The 16,573-nt window shown below is 51.4% G+C and overlaps 1 protein-coding gene and 1 long non-coding RNA gene across 12 annotated transcripts in view; one reads left to right on the forward strand and one right to left on the reverse strand.

Moving 5' to 3' along the window:
* The window catches only part of RASGRP2 (RAS guanyl releasing protein 2), a 595,380-nt gene that overhangs the window by 212,738 nt on the left and 366,069 nt on the right, over window positions 1–16,573 (reverse strand). Inside the window, exons 1-2 of one of the 10 annotated variants that reach the window (XM_085625472.1) lie at window positions 6,408–6,623; window positions 5,394–5,826 (exon numbers count right to left, since the gene is read on the reverse strand). The exons of 2 other annotated variants lie outside the window; for them this stretch is intronic. The gene's annotated coding sequence lies outside the window, so the exon portion shown is untranslated. Of the gene's footprint in view, window positions 1–5,393; window positions 6,021–6,395; window positions 6,624–10,556; window positions 11,092–16,573 lie in introns of those variants that run through there. 7 more of the 10 variants (XM_085625477.1, XM_085625476.1, XM_085625473.1 and 4 more) reach the window with 7 other exon arrangements.
* LOC146798201 (uncharacterized) overlaps window positions 1–16,573 on the forward strand; it is an 85,157-nt gene that overhangs the window by 7,707 nt on the left and 60,877 nt on the right. The gene's annotated exons all lie outside the window — the stretch shown is intronic.

The following is a 16,573-nucleotide window of genomic DNA, read 5'->3' on the forward strand; positions in this document are numbered from 1 at the left end:
ACTTTTCTCAGCATCAACATGTCAACGGCAGTAAGGAAAATAGGTACAACATTACACTTTAACTTTTAACTCGGCCGTACACTAGAACTTGGCCGTACATTTGAACTTGACCGTCTCGGCCCACATCTTCCACTCAGCTGCGCACGTTGCGCCGTCAGGCCCCAAGGCGCTACAGCCAACAATTGCATTACTTGACAACCTGGGCACGGCATACTGCACGGGCCCACAGGGGTACCTGAACACAGCCAGCCTCCCCAAAATTCTACTCAGTCCGTACATTGTGGGTTAGGGCAGTAGAGTCCAGGACCACCGTCAAGTCCATCCCTCCTCCCCGCCTACCCAGTGCACATGTGGAATCTACCCCCTCCTGGGGTCCATGGAATGGTTGCACTTCCATTGTTGTGCATCCCCCTTTGTTGTTAACTGTCAGCGCTCTGCCTCCGCTTCTGAGACGCCTTGCCATTATGCAGGGTGGGTGGGTGGTCAACGAAGCTCCTGTGGCCCTGCTGTGGTCCGAGGAGACAAAGAGAATGAAACTCCCAGAGCCCACCCTTAAATAACCTGCTAAGTTTTGTTTCTTCCTAATGACATCAGTTTGTCCAGCCCTTCTTTATCCAGCCCCTCGTCTCAGGGCCAAACCCTGGAGGAGGCTCAGCCCCGTAGCGCTACTAAGGGCGCCCCTCCGGTCGGCAGCCGTTTGAGGTACCGACGGATAGAGCGGTGCATCCTTTAGCCTGAGCAGTTGCCAGGTAAGGTGAGGCGCATACCCAGAATTGATCGGGTAATTTCTCCTAGACCTAGTAAAGGTTCAGGTTGTATGATTTACCTTTTTCTCACGTTTAATATGCAGTAGCTTGTCGTGGTCCTGACGAAAGCTGGGGTACAAAATACCTATAAGCTGAAACATGTAGACCAGATCCAACACAGTTATTTGTTTAAAACTGTCACAGCACTGTTTTTAATTTAGCATCAAGGCAGCACTTAAATAAAAACCTTTTTGTGCCTTGTTTTCCAATTTCATCCATCACATTTAGTTCACTGCACACATCACCCCATACCATTTTGCAGATCGGTTCCTTTCATTGGAGCAACACATCTATAGTTGCATCTGGGACTATCTCTTAACCTCTATCAGTGTTCATCTGGTGATGGATGGTTCTTTGAGAAGTCCCTGGTTTCCCTAATGATGAAGCGAGCCACTCTTTAGTGGGTGATGGGAACCTTTTTATGCATATATAGATCCTTAATGCATATGTATCCAGTGTGATATTTTGGCACGAACATTCTGTTATAGTATTTGGGGTACAGCACTTCTTTAGGTCACTTGATTTTTTAGACTCACAGTTCTATTTTTGCTAGATATGTAGAATTGGGGATTATGCACTGTTTGAGTCTTTAAACCTTTAGCCCTCAGACCCCTACTCTTATTTGAGATACCTTATTATTGTTCCCTGGAAGTATAGGCAGCTTGCTCTGGTTTTATGTCTCCATGGGTCAAAAACTATGTTACTGAAGCTAGTTCCAGCCTGTTCTGGTTCCAGGCAGCCGGGGTGGTGAAACCCGTGCTACTGTGATTGTATAGAATGAGCAAAGGAGCAGAGTTAGCTAAGATCAGTGTGATTTTTCCAGTGACATTGGGAGGCAGGGTGGTGATGGGTGGGGAAATAGAGAAGAACAGGCGTGTCCCCCAGCGGTAACAATAAAAAAATCTTTCACAATTACAGGCTGCCTGTGTGCAACCACCGAACGGAAGCCGTCGTGGCTGTGCTCAGGAAGTGACTAACAACTTGCCTAAGCAAGCGTACGTTGTGCATAGCAACAGTTCCTCGACCCGCAACGTTATTCAGGAGATGTTATAGTATTAGGGTTGAGGAGCACTAAATCTGTTTTCGGTGTCGATAATGAGTTTTGTCTCTTGTGAGGCAAGTGTCTGAGATGTAAGACCTGGTGAGATTTCAGGACCGTGATAATCTGGTCGTGAACGGGGTTGGCAGTTGACTCCCAGGGGTATATTCAAGCTAGAACATAGCTCATGTTTTCTTTGATGTTAACAGGTCTAACATGATGTACAGTCTGTCGAAGCCCCACTGGTGTGGTTATCTGGGTCCTATTTCTTGTAGTAGAGCCAGGGCTAGTGGGTAAATTCAAGGAGTGAAATCATTCTGCATTTCTTACTTTCATGCATGGTGCCAGGCTCGGTGAGCCGTGCGCCATGGCCCAAGGTTATAATTTGCAAGGCGATGACATGCTCAGTTGCATGTTCTGGTAAGCTGGGTATTAACAGAATAGTCCTCGTGAAAATTCCATGTTGTTTTGCCTCCTGTGTTGCAGGTTCTGGAGACTTGAGTATCCGTGACACACCCCCTAGGAATCCCAGGCAGAATTCCATGCTGTTCATGGACTGCTGCTATGTCTAAGTTGTGTGTTCCTTATGGAAGGCTATGCCTGGTCTGTGTAACAGTGTTAGTGCTGGTGGAAGGAGTGCAGGGGTGTACTCCCTCTGGCATGGTTACCTATGCTGCTACAGGGTATGTTTAGAAGTACTTCCCTCTTCCATTTAAATACCAGGTCATATATTTTGCAATTATTCAGGAACAAGTTTCAGGTAAGCATATTGACTCACCAAAATACCTGTGGTAGTGGAAGCAACATCATGCACCCTGTGACCCCCAATGACATCACACTATCAATCCCCTGCTCCGCTCACAGGCCATTGACAGCCTCTGGTTTGCTGGTAGAAGCCTAGTGGGAGAACAGGGAGTGGTAACTGCTGACAGGACTTTTAGATCGCTATTTTGTTTCTGTTGCTCCCATTGCCCTCAAAACCCTGAGACCAGGGATTGCAAAACCACTGCCACGGGTAACCCCGGCCGAGACATGGGAAGTAGCTGATACCCAGGCTACACCCAAACCATTTTCATTGTTTTGGAGTTCAGACCCTTGGCAGGTCCTATCATTTGTCTTGTTGTGGTGTAAGGTCTGGTGAAGCGAGTTCCTGGGGTGTACTCAGTTTCACACTAACTGTCTAAACGTCAAAGTTCTGAAACATGTAAGCTCTCCAAATACACATCTTTAAATCTCTGGCCAAAAAACACTATATAGTGCACTTTAAATTACACACTCACTCCACTAACAAAGACCCAGGTTACAAATAGAACTATGATGTTTTTTAACAGCACTACACATCCCCAAAAACCTCAATATCTACATTACAACTCAAAGACATGAAATTCACCCCTGTACAATCCACCACCACCTCAGCGTGCGTCGGCGACAGCATCAAAGCCAACCTGCTTGGGAGGGTGTCCTCTCAGCACAATAGTTAACACCGAATTGCCCCACCAACAACCCTGAATCTTGCCTCTCTGATCTCAACCCTGCATCACCAACCCCTCCTGCAGGCACACCACCACCGGAGTACCAAAAGCCAAACAAATGCAACATGACTCCCTCAACCCTACACATGCATCTCACCGCCCTAGGCATGTCCTCCTCCTACAATTCTACCCCCACTAACCCATGGCCATCTACATGCACATACAGCAGCATAACGCTGCACATTTGCAGACGTATGTACTAACCGTGTTATGCACTGGCAGAACTATGCAATGTACAGCCTAGAACACGTGAAAACAAACTCCAGACAGCCCACGGCAGGTGAGGCCAGACAAACCACACCAAACCAGAGGCAGACGTTGTATATACGGGCTCTTGCAAGCCGAACTATTCAGGAATTCAACTAAATCCAAGGTCCTCTTGGGAGCCCGAAGAATGTCCGCTGTAAGTCCATCCTACGCATCTGGTTGCATTCTAACTTTCAAGTGCTCAGAAACGTTCATTGCTTTGTGCGTTGTCTTTCTGTTCCAATCCGCTGAAGAGGCCTGAGCGACCTGTGGTGCTCTGTAAATAGTATGGACCCGAGGCCCTGGTTCCTGGGCTGCTGAAGAGGCTTGTAGCGCAGCGCTCCCTATAGAGCTGCCTTCCTTTATGTTGAGATGCAGAGGCTGGTGCCGGAAACCAGCAGTGTTTTTTCTGCTCTTATCGACCGCAGGCCGGGTTGCTTATTGTTGTGCAGGAGGCAGGCGAGTGAGTCCAGGGCTGGTGTACTCCAGATGGAGTTCTTTGGCCATCTTCCCGGCTATATTTCCCTTCAGATCCCAGGCCCTGTTTGTTGTGGGATAAAGAGTTTTGTCCAGGGGTGTGAATGAGCTGTATGGAGATCATGGGACGCATTTCCTGTTTGGAGGGATAAGGGCTACTTGTCTATTCCTTGTGGTCCCCAGACCCTGCTTTCTGTGGTATTTCATGGGTTGGGGAGCAGGGATTCCGGGTGTTTTCTTCTATGAGGTCTCACGTCCATGTGTCCTGCTGTGAAGGAGTGGTGTGTTTTTTCGCGAGGGTATGCACCCCACAGATCTATCTCTGGCAGTGTACGGGTTGGCAGCAGGGGCCTCTGGGTATATTCGTGCCACGGTCATTCTCAGGCACGGAGTGACCTTGAGAGGTTTGACTTGGCAGGGATGGGCAGCCGGACACAGGCAGCAGTGCCAATACCGCCCTCTCCCATGCCAGCCTGGGAAACTCTACTCTAAGAGAAGGGTCGGATACAGGGTAGACAGACACTGGCACCTGCTCTGGCCCAGCTGATGGCAGGAGCCTCGTACACCCCGGCACTCGATTCCCACTTACCAACAGCCACGCTGCCCCAAAAGTCACATTGCAATACATACAGTGAACCCTAAAAAACACACAGCTAGCAGAGATGAATCCCACATCCTCACACGACCTCCGTGCACGGTGCACTACTACAATCAATTCACTACCACTAAATACCCACTGTCGGATACAACATTGACTCATTAAACAAAAAACCCTGTCATACGATAGAGCCCCAATTCGTAAACTAACGTTATGACAACACCAATTCCGTGTGCAAAAATACCTCAGGACACACCGTAACACAAGACACACATAAACACACTCATAACACACACGGAGCCCAGCACAGTTCACGGATACAACCTCTACCTCGATTTCAAACGGTACCCACGTAACATGCAATCCAGTTACATATCACTCCCTGAAACACACATATCCACAAAAAAATGACACACTGCCGCAAAATACAGAGTACCGCAGTACACACTAGCCAAAACACACAGCCACCAATTCACTCAAGGCAAGCACCACAGCCTTCACGCGCGGTAGCCAATATACACCCATTATCTCACTATACACACCATCGCGACATAAAAACCATCGCAAAATACACACGATAACCAATAACACGCGGGGGGGGGGGGGGGGGGGAGGGGGGGGTCAGACTTTGACAAAAACGTAAACTAGCCGAATACACACACTCACCACTCAGGCAGACCTGATACCAGTCTCACCTCTGGTGTCCATCTGCGGTCTCTCGCTGTCTCCGGACACTGCCCGCTGCAGTCTCGAGAGTGACAGGCGCGCTCTCTCTGCCGGTGCAATTTCACCGAGGGCACAGCGGCTCCACCGGTGCCAACTCTCCGTCCGAACTGTGCAGCGCCGTTCTTTGAACTGGTCCAGTGTTTCCACTCAGCTCGTCCAGCCTTTGCTCGCTCTGTGGACGCTGTCTCTCTCTCCTGGTAAGTCAGTCTCTTCACTTGCGCAACGTTTCCACTTACTTATCTCTTTGCAGCCGCGCTGTCTCTCTGCGAGTATAGTCTCACGTGTTGTATCTCTCTAAACGCGGTCTCTACGGGTGCAGTTTTTATTTGAGGGCACCTTCTCCATGGGTGTTTTCGGTGCGCGGTCTCGCAATCTCACACAGGAAGCCACATCTACAAACATCTGAGGACAGAGCAGAAATATTTCAGAGAGCTCCGCTCGGAGGGGGCGAAGGAGTGAGAACCAACCACACACCGAGCCTGGGAGAGCCGATAAGCGCCCACAGCTGCATGTTTCCTGTCAGCTCTTTAGTCACAGACACTGTATGGTCCCCAGCTTTACCCCCCTTCTCTCATTACAACAGTTCCTCTGTGTCTGGTACTAGGAGGGTTTCACTTCACTATTGTTGTCGCCTTCACTTCAGCTAGAAAATTGTTCATTGCAGCCACTTCCCTGTCTGTTGGGAAAATGTGTTCTAATCTGAGCGTTCACATGTTCAGGTCTTAGGAGGACGGCATTGCTATCCTCACAAGTTACACATATTTCACATGCGCAAGTCACAGGCAGCAGAGCTATCTCTCAGGCTACCCATATTCCACAGGTAATGAGATCAGACTGTCAGGCTAATCACGTTACACACATATTTCACAGGATCAGCTCTAGTACTAAACATCAGAGCTTTCCTTAGGATGAAACACACTTTTCAGAGAACAGAGGTGCCTGTGAACTTTCCCCCACACACACATCCATACCTGCCTACTCACACGGTGCCACGGTGTGTCACCCGATTTCGGCTCCCTTCAACGCAGTCAGCCGGCGAGGATTCAAAGTCACACGGTGGCAGGAAAAACGAGCTGAAACCACTGTAAACAGGGAATTTCCAGGTCGTTTTCAGAGGTCTGTAAGTGCACGCAGCGATGTCCATTAAAAGGTGTGAAAATACCCCAGGACATGGTTACAGCCTCAATGATCCTTTGTTTATTTGCTTCTTTTTTTTAAAGGGGTGGGGCGCTTGATAAGGGAAGGGCGCCTCTCAGATAGCTGTTGCCACCAGATCCCGCCCCCTCCAAGGCCCCGCCCTCTCCTCAGGAGTTGAAGTTATTTTGTAAGTTGGCAGGTATGCACATCAGAGCTAAACTTCAGGTAACTGAACACAGAGAAGGAGAAGGCAGCACTATCCTATGGGTTAAACAAAGATTACAGGGTTAGATGCCAGACAGAAGAGCTGTACGTAAGGTTACACAGATATTAGCTGTCTCACTAGGGTGTGCTGTGCTGTGTCGTCACAGTTCTCAATTTGAGCACAGCTCTCAACCTCTATTGAACCACTCGACTATACCACACCAATCCACCATTCACCTCACCATTCACCTCAGGGTCAGACTGGGACAAAAATAGGGCCTGGCACCAAAATAAAAGTGGCCCACATTAGTGAACCAGATAGCAAAAAAGTGGGCATATTTGCAAATCTGGAGAGTTTTTAACTTTGTGCACGGTATGGGGGATTGCAAGAATTTGAGTCTGTTATTGGCAATGCTGGTGGTAATAGCAGGAAAACCCCACAGTAAAAACGGACCTACCTGACGATAAATCAGGCCTACAAACTGCTAAAAAAAAACTAGACCACACCAGTGCTTTAAACGGGAAAAAATTATAACATGTACTCATTAAAATGAGCTAGAGGAGTGGTGAGTGGGCGGGGCTAGGGGCGGGTTAAGGGCAAGACATGATGATACTTAATGATTTCGATAACAGTTGCAGCACATACCAAAACACATGAGAAATGTGTTTCCATAAGCTAACCAGGTTAACTCATTACACAAAATGAAAGCCAAATTCGATGACATGTTAACATTTCATTGTTTTGCAATAGTTGCACCTTCTTAATGCCATACTGTTAGTTGCTGTTGTTTGGCACAATACTATATTTTTTGAACACAGGAGTAGTCAGGGCTCAAGTCGGGGTACCATGCGGGTGGACGGCGTCCCCCCCACTTATTTTACCGGGAGCTCGATAACTGGTGCAAATGGAGCCACACATTCACTCTTTGGCCTCTCTGGGGCGAGATCGGAGCTCATTCAGAACGCTGCTCACGCGCTGGCTTCTCTGAGGCAATCGCATCTAAGGGGTGAGCGATGGGAGGCAATGAGTCTGATAGTGCAAGCCACCTTTCGTGACGTCACTTCCTGTCGTGTTGTCAGTGGCCCCCCACTTCTCTTTTTAGGACTTTTGCCCTGGGAGTAGTCACAAAAGGAAAACACCACCACTTCGAATCAAAGCTCTTATGGAACCAAGCAAATGAAGCAAATCATCACAACGCTCCCCAGAAGAGATCTCTTGGCTCTTCCATCGATTTATCCATCCATTCTTTCACCCTACCACTTACCTGCTGATATCCACCATTTAACCTTTACATTCTGTTGTCTATTCGATCTTTCATCCAGCATTCCATTTTTCACCATTCCATCTGTCCACATCCATAGCCAAACCTATCCATCCATCTCCAAACCTATCCATCCATCCTTTCACTTGTCCATCTCTTTATCCACTCGTACACTCATCCGTCAATCCTTTTGCTCATCCACCCATCAACCCTTTCACTCCCTCATTCCATCCACCCTTTCACTCCATCCTCCCTCCCTTTCACTCATCCATCCACCCTTTCATAAACCTTCCCTCCTTTTCACTCATCCATCCATCCTTTCATAAATCCTCCCTCCTTTTCACTCATCCATCCACCCTTTCATAAATTCTCCCTCCCTCAATTTCACTCATCCATTCTTTCACTTATCCACCCATCTGCCCTTTTATCCATCCATCCACCCTCTTTCCCTCATCCATCCATTCTTTCACTGACTCATCCATCCTTTCCTTCATTCATCCATTCATTCACCCTTTCACTCACCCATCCATTCACCCTTTCACTCACCCACCAATCCATCCTTTAACTCACTCACCCACCAACTCCCTTTTACGTTATTTATGAACATTTGTCATGGAACAGACAAACACACACTAAGTGCCACACATTTTCTTTAAAATACCTCCTAAGAGTATCTTGATTCACTCCCTCTTTCTCTAGCTTTTCTCACACAATAACAGGCATACACATGCAGGCAGACACACAGACATAAGCAGACACACAAAACACTCAGGTATGATTAAAGCCATTTTAAACTCTTAACCTCCCATGGCTTTCTTAATTGCCACTGTCAGTGGACTGCCTGGATTGGAATGATTGCACAAATGCACACAATAGTGTGAATGTGATTGAAAGCACAGGGCCTCAGTGGACCCTGGTCTCTCAAACACAGCATGATGGTGAGCACACGGACATTATGCAAATGAGCCCTGCTGGATAGTGCAGCTGGGGCTCAGATCAGGCCAGGAGGGGTGGGTTGGCTGCCAGAGACAGGTTCCACTCGTGCTCACCCGCTCTCCCAGCCAATGAGCCTACCCTTTCATGAGTCCCCGTACTCTCCTTTGCAGCAGAGGAGTGATGGTACTCAGAGTGCTAACGCTAAGAAGGGCCGGCGCTTAGTACAGTTGACTACTGGCCTATTTAAAGCGCTGGCCCACACACTCATCTGCCAGACTAGCCCATCGGGCACTGCCTGACTGCCCTATAGACCGGTCCGACCCTGACTGACCTAAGACATATGGTTTACTTCCACACCAATCACTTAGATCAATTTACCTACCCAGCAAAAAATTCCACACTTAACACAGTGCTTAGATCCATCAGACAATTAGCCTCCACCACACCACGGGCGGACACTATAGCACTCGCATGCACTGCAACAATCTCCACCTTCATAAATTCTATCTACTCTTCACCACGCCACTGAATCACACAGCTGAACGCTCCAACACGCCCGATGGTATGTTATTTATACTTGATATAGCGTTCGAATCCCCAATAGGCATCTCAGCGCTACGGGTTAGTAACAGACAGCATCTACCAATGGAGGTCACCATTAGGGAGGCTTTCAATCATTTCCTGAAATTGGCTGTAGTTCGGACAGATGCGGCGAAGGTGCATGGGAAGCCCTTTCCAATAGACAGGGGCCAGGTGAGCCTTACCTGGCTGCATCACACTGCTAAGCTTCACCATTCACCTGAACCAAATTCTCAAGTTCACTTCACCACTCACGTGCATCACACGGCCAAAATGCCCCACAACCACAACACTCACCTGCGTCACACTGCTCATCTCTACCACACCACTCAGCTGAATCCCAAACCTAAGCTCTCACCCATGCATCACCTGTATCCCTCTGCCCAACTCCACCACACCACTCCGCTTCACAGGGCTCAATTGTCCACCATACCTCACACCGCTCAACTCCATCTGCATGACGGTGCTCAAAAGCGCCACACCACTCACCTGCATCACGCGGCTCAACACCACCACACCACTACCCTGCAGCACAGAGCTCAACCCCACCACTCACCTGCATCACACTGCTCAAATCTACAGACCAGTCACCTGCATCACACTGTTCTACGTCATCACCCTACTCACCTACTGCTCAACTCTCCCTCATCACACTGCTCAACACCACCCCACCACTCTCCTGCGTCACACATCTCAACGCTCCACCACACCTCGCCTGCACCACTATACTCGGCTCTCTACTACGCTAAACTCCGCACCACACACTTTCCTCCACCACACGGCTACTGACTGTTCACCTTTATTTAGTGCACCGTTCACCCCGAGGCAGCCCTCAAGTCTAGATCCCTTATTTCTACCACGAGAATCCTCTGCGCCAAAGAGGTGACCTTCAGCGCAGCGCCCCAACTCTCGCATCTACAACTTTCCTTTCCCACCGCGCCTACCTGCGCACGAAATATAACATCCCCACAAAAGTCGCACGCACCACAACGCTTACCTGCTCAACACGCTTACCTGCTCAACAGCGCTCACCTGGGTTCACTGCGCTAAGGAGCGCCGCTCACCTGGACGCACTGTCGGTCCTGTCGCAGGGAGAGAACGAGAACGGAGGGGGCGGCAGCGAGAGTATCTCAGACGGAGTGTGTGGGGGTGGGGTGATCTGCCGCTGGAGGGTAAGGGGGCGACTGCTGGCAGTGCTCTTCAAGAAAAGAGAGGAATGACAGCCCCTACAAGTGAATGAGTGAGGGGTGCCAGCCACACTATGGGGGGAGACACTGACAGCTGCTGCAGAGGGAGAGGGGGGGGGGAGCATCTGCAGTGGGAGAGGGGGAGCAACAGTCCCAGTGGCGAGAGAGGCCGGGTGCAAGCCGCTGTAGGAGCAGAGGGGCGACACCCCTCACAGTAAGAGGTAGGGTGCGGGCGGAGGGTAACTGGTGTCAGCCAGCTCCTGCCGCAGAGGAGGGGGCAGCAGCCCCTGCGGGAGAAGGAGGGGGTGGGGAACTACAGCGGTCTCTACGCTGAAACTTCCTGTTCCCGGAAATGTAGACACCCCCCAAAAGTGAAACTGGGATCCTGCGCTCTTCAGACGGCTCTCTCCACGCCCCCCCCCCCCCCGGGTTGCCGCGCTTCCGCTCCCCCCCTCGCTGTGATCGTTGTCCTGCAATTACTCCCGGCCCAGTCAATGGATTCCCTCCCCCCTCTGGCACTATCATGCCCTCCTTCCTCCAAGCCTTTGTTTTTCGTCCTCACCTCTCTATCCCCGTCTCTGGAAACCTTTATCTCCGTTATTTCTCCTCCGACCAGTTGGTCTTGTTGCCTCTTTTTCCCCACTCTTTACTCCCTGCCCGGCTGCCCCAGCCACATCTTTCTTTCCTCACCCACCCGTCCATTCATTGGCTTTCATGTCCACCTGTGTCGCCCCCTTTCTCCCGCTTCACCTAGTCATCTTTTTCTTCTCCCTGTCACTGGCTCCTCCTTTTCTTGTTCTTAGCTTCCACTTACCTCCGCATTCTCTTCTCACACAGTCTCTTTGCCCTTCTTCTGCCCCCCTTCTCTCTGACCCATCTTCTCCCACTAATTTGATTGTTCTTTCCTCATCCCTCGCATTCCTGATCATCTTCTCTCCCTTCACGCCCGTACCCTCTGCTCTTCCCCGCCCCTGTCCCCCTCCTCTGTCTGCCGCATTCCATCTGTTCCCCAGTATCTTTCTTTCCACTTCTGTCACCCTATTGTTGTGTCCTGTATCGGACTGAGGAGGACGGCGGGAGGTAGATGGGCAGCATGCACTCCGGGGTCCGGAGGGGATAATGAAACACACACCTACGCTTACTATTGCGCTTCGGTGCACTGACCCGGATCATCCGGTCCAGCCCCCATTTATTCACGTAGGCCCTTCCGGGTCACAGACGGGACCACCCTCGCGTAAGCGTGGGGGTGTTCCCTTGAACATAACATTCCTCCTTTATCATGGCACAACAAACAAAACACAAAGCACCGGTTGGAAAGGTGCTCCAGTTCAAAATGAGAGAGAGAGAGAGAGAGAGAGAGAGACAAAAAGGAATAGGAAAAACACTGCATTTCTTTTCTCTAGTCCATTACAAAACCTCTCAGTCGAGACGACACCGTTGGATTGGCTCTGAGATGATATCTGTGTCCACCTCGACCTTCGCTCGCCTCTCTACGGCTTTCCGCTCCAGCCGCCCCTGGTGAATGTTCCACAACCGTCCCAGGCAGTGGGGGGACTGGCCCTAGTGAACCACTCTCCTCGTCAACATCATCGCCCGTCGGTTCGCCACCCTCAGGCTCGGGCACCATCTCACTTGGTTGTGCCGGGCACCGGTATCTTTTGAATTGGGAGATGTTCCTGGTGAATGTCTCATGGCCCCTCTGGGCAGTGACCATCGTGCCCTTAACTGCCTGAATCACCCAGGGCTCCGGTTCAAACGGAAGGGAGAACTTCCCTCGTGGATGTCGATTCTTCACCAGCACCCGTTCACCGGCCACCAACGCATTGCTCCTGGCATGGCGCCTCTGGGACATTCGGTCGTTCTTGGCCCGCCTCTGTCGGAGGCGTTCGGATACTTGACGATACGCAGGCAAAGATGGTGTCACCTGGGGAAATACATCATTCAGCACCCGTTGATTGCACAGAAAACCAGGGCTGGCCATGGTGGTTGAGTGAGGCGTAAGTCTATATTCCTTTATGAAGTTGTACAGGGCACACTCCATGTTCTGTTCTCGAGACATTGCTATCCGGAGCACTTTGTTCAGGGTGCGCATGAAACGCTCGGCCTCACCATTAGCCTGTGGCCACCGTGGTGTGATCTTTACATGACGGACACCTCTTGATCGGAGGTATTCAGAGAACTCATGGCTGGCGAATGGCGGACCATTGTCCGTGCGTAGCTCCTTGATTAGCCCATGGCTGGCCATAATTTTCTCGAACCGAGGTATGGTATTGCTCGCCGTAATGGAGTCCAGTACCTCAACCTCGGGGTATTTTGAGAAATCGTCAATGACGACAAGCATGTGTCGGCCATCCGGTAGGCTCCCAAAGTCGGCACTCGCCCGGTGCCACGGGTGAGGAGGGATATCTTCCGTCACGATTGGGGCCGGCGGATCCGCTGGGCCTACCGCTTGGCAGAGCGCGCAAGACCGGACAGTTCTCTCCACCGCACTGTCCAGATCAGGGAACCACACCTTGCTCCTCAGACGGGATTTTGTCTTGACTACCCCTTGGTGCGCAATGTGAGCTAAGTCCACCACTCGCTGTTGTAATGACCTGGGGATAACCAGGCGCGTGCCTCTCATCAGACATCCCTCGGGGGACACGGCCAATTCAGACCGGACGTTGTGAAGAGCCCTTAACGCCAGTTGGGCATCCTCTGTGCGGTGTGTCAGGTTTTCCAACAGGGAGTGCCACCTTCCTGATCCAATCGCGGCGATCACCAACTCCCAGCAAGCATCCTGTTTGGTCGCCTCCAGGATGTCCTCGAGCCTGATGGGCAGGGGTCGGGAGCGTTCCACCACCAGCCTGACATACTCCTCCGTCTCCTGCGCTTCAGACTCCTCTTCTCGGGTAACTGGCCGGGCATGTCTGGAGAGGAAGTCCGCGGGGTTTTGCGTCCCCGGGCGGTAGACCACTTTGAATTGATATTCCTGCAGCTGCAGGATCCACTTTTCGATTCTCGGGGGTGGTTTCGACGACACGCCCATGAAGAGAGGAATCAGCGGTTTGTGATCAGTATGGACCGTGAATGGCTGCCCATATAGGTAGAGGTGGAAGTGACGACACCCCCAATGTATCGCAATCGCCTCCTTTTCGATGTGGGAGTACCTTTGCTCAGTTTCTGTCAGAGCTCGGCTCGCGTAGGCAACCGGGGCCCATTCCCCGTCCGGTTGCTTCTGGGACAATACAGCACCCAAACCGATGGGACTGGCATCCACCGACAGTTCAGACTCCCGGGTGGGGTCAAAGTACGCTAGGGTGGTTTCGGCGGACAGAGCGTGTTTGGTGTCTTGAAACGCCTTCTCTTGACTGGGGCCCCATTCCCAGGTTGCGGCGTTCTTCGTGAGGTCCCGTAGAGGTGCTGTTAGATTCGTGAGATTCCGGATGAAGCGACCACAGTAGGTGACCATGCCCAGGAAGCTTCTTACTCCGGTGACTGTGGTCGGGGCCGGTGCCGTCTGGATGTCTCGAACTTTGGCAGGGTCGGGCGACACTCCTTGTTGCGAGAAGTGATATCCAAAGAACGCTATCTCCTTTTTTAGGAATTCGCACTTCTCGCGATGCAACGTGAGGCCACTGTCCTGGAGTCTCCGGAACACGCATCGTAGGCAGTTCATGTGTTCCTCCAGAGTCGGCGCATGTACAAGAATGTCATCACTGACATTTATGACTCCACTGAGGCCAGCCAACACCCCTCTGATGGTATCCTGAAACACTTCCGCCGCGCTGGACACCCCGAAGCTGAGGCGCTTGTAGCGGCGCAGGCCCACATGGGTGGAGAAGGTGGTTATGGCTCTTGACTCGGGGTCCAGCAGGAGTTGATGGTAGCCCGCCCGAAGGTCCATCTTCGAGAACCAGCGCGATCCGCTGACCTCCGCAACGATGTCGTCGACAGTGGGCGTCAGATGGCGTTCCCGCTTGATGGCGTGATTCGGCAGACGCATGTCCACGCATATCCGGACTTCACCTGGTTGCTTTGGTTTCCGGGCAATCACAATGGGGGAGACCCAAGGGGTGGGTCCGTCCACTCTCTCAATGATGTCAGCGGCCTCCAATTTCCTTAGTTCTTCTTCAACCTTGGGCCGCAGATGAAACGCTACTCTCCGATGCTTGAGAGCAACTGGTTGTACTGATTGGTCTATGTGCAGCCGCACCAGGTGGTCCTTCAGGCATCCAATGCCGTTGAACAGGTCTCGAAATTCTTCCACCAATGACTCGACATCCTCCAGGTGCACAGCGAACGCAAAAACCACCAGTTGCAGATGTTCCGCCGTACGACAGCCCAACAGCATCCCTGTACCCTCCTTGGTGACGTACACCTTGGTGCGGACGGAGTTGGCCTCGTGGGCAATGTCAGTGGTGAAGACGCCTACCACAGTGAGTGGTGTGCCGGAGCCATAAGCAAACACCTGTATGGACGTTGGCTTCAGGACGGGCTGAGTTGGGAAGGATTTCAGCATAGACTGGGCCATTATGTTAATGGACGCACCTGTGTCGATTAGCACCGGCGTTAGATGCCCTGCAATCTTGACGTGACACTTCGGTGCCCTTCGTCTCGGACACCCATCAGGCTGTAAAGCGTGAATTACATGGACCGTGCCTTCGTCCTCATCGTCATCCATGTCGTCTTCCTCAGTTTCGGGTGGAGGGGCATCCACCGCGTTGACCTGCCGACTTTGTTGCCGCTGACGTCCCGCCGATCGGCACACTTTGGCGAGATGGTTCAGGCGACGACATGCCGAACACCTTTTCCCTTGCGCCGGGCATACCCCGTGGTGGGGGTACGGACCTCCGCACATGTAGCAGGTACGGGACGATGGTGGTGGTGTTCCGTGTTCCGGCTTCTTTTTAGACGCTTTCTTCGGGGTAGTCGCCACCACCGCGTTGACTGGCTCTGTTTTCACTTGACGTTGGAGGGCCGTTTCCATATGTGCGGCGCGCACCTTGGACAATTCTTTGGACCGGCCCATGGTGAGAATATCCGCCATGGAGATTCCGGGCAGTTCGATGTCCTTCCCAATCACAGTGTCGTATCTTCATCCTCTACAGTCTACACCTACTCATTTCTCTTCTGACTTCTCTCGCTCTTGTCTTTTTGTACCAATCTATCTCCTTTGATTCATCCTCTTCCCGTGCCTTTCCGCTTCTTTCTCCTATTTTATAATTCCATTTTTCTTTTTCACCCCGATTCCCTTTCTTGCCCCATGTCTTTTCTTTTTCCAACCTGTAACCCCTTTATTTTTCCACATTCTCTAATTTTTCCATCTTTTAGCTCCTTTTATTTCTCAGCAACTCTCCACTCCTCTTTATCCGTTTCTACCCGTTTAAACTATTACCGCTCCCCACCTCTTTATTCCACCCCCTGCACCAGTCTTCTGTTCCCTCGTTTCCCTCTTTGACTCACTGGTCCTTTTCTCTCCATCATCATCTCTCCTCCCCCACCTCTCCCTGTCCTATCTTCATCTCTCTCCTCCATTATCTCCACGCATCCTCCCTTCCGTTGCTTCCCCTCCCACTTCGCCGCTATTTCGGGCTCCTCATTATTTTCTAAAAAAAGAGCAGTTCCTCAGTGTAGACTAGAGGATCCTCGGTGCGGCACGGCGAGCGCACCCGCCTCCACAGCGCTCTCACGAAACACACCTGTGCGGGCTTCTCACCCCGGCGAGGTGAGCACAGCTGTGGCACGGAGCCGGAAGTCGCACCTCCCGCACGGGACACACAGGAGCCCTCAGAGCGAGGCGCGAGGGAAGGGCTCGAGGAGCCACGCGTACTCCTCGGGCGCACGTGGCCTCCTTTCCAGAGT

Source organism: Triturus cristatus, chromosome 9 (genome assembly GCF_964204655.1).
Source record: "Triturus cristatus chromosome 9, aTriCri1.1, whole genome shotgun sequence".
NCBI lineage: Eukaryota > Metazoa > Chordata > Amphibia > Caudata > Salamandridae > Triturus > Triturus cristatus.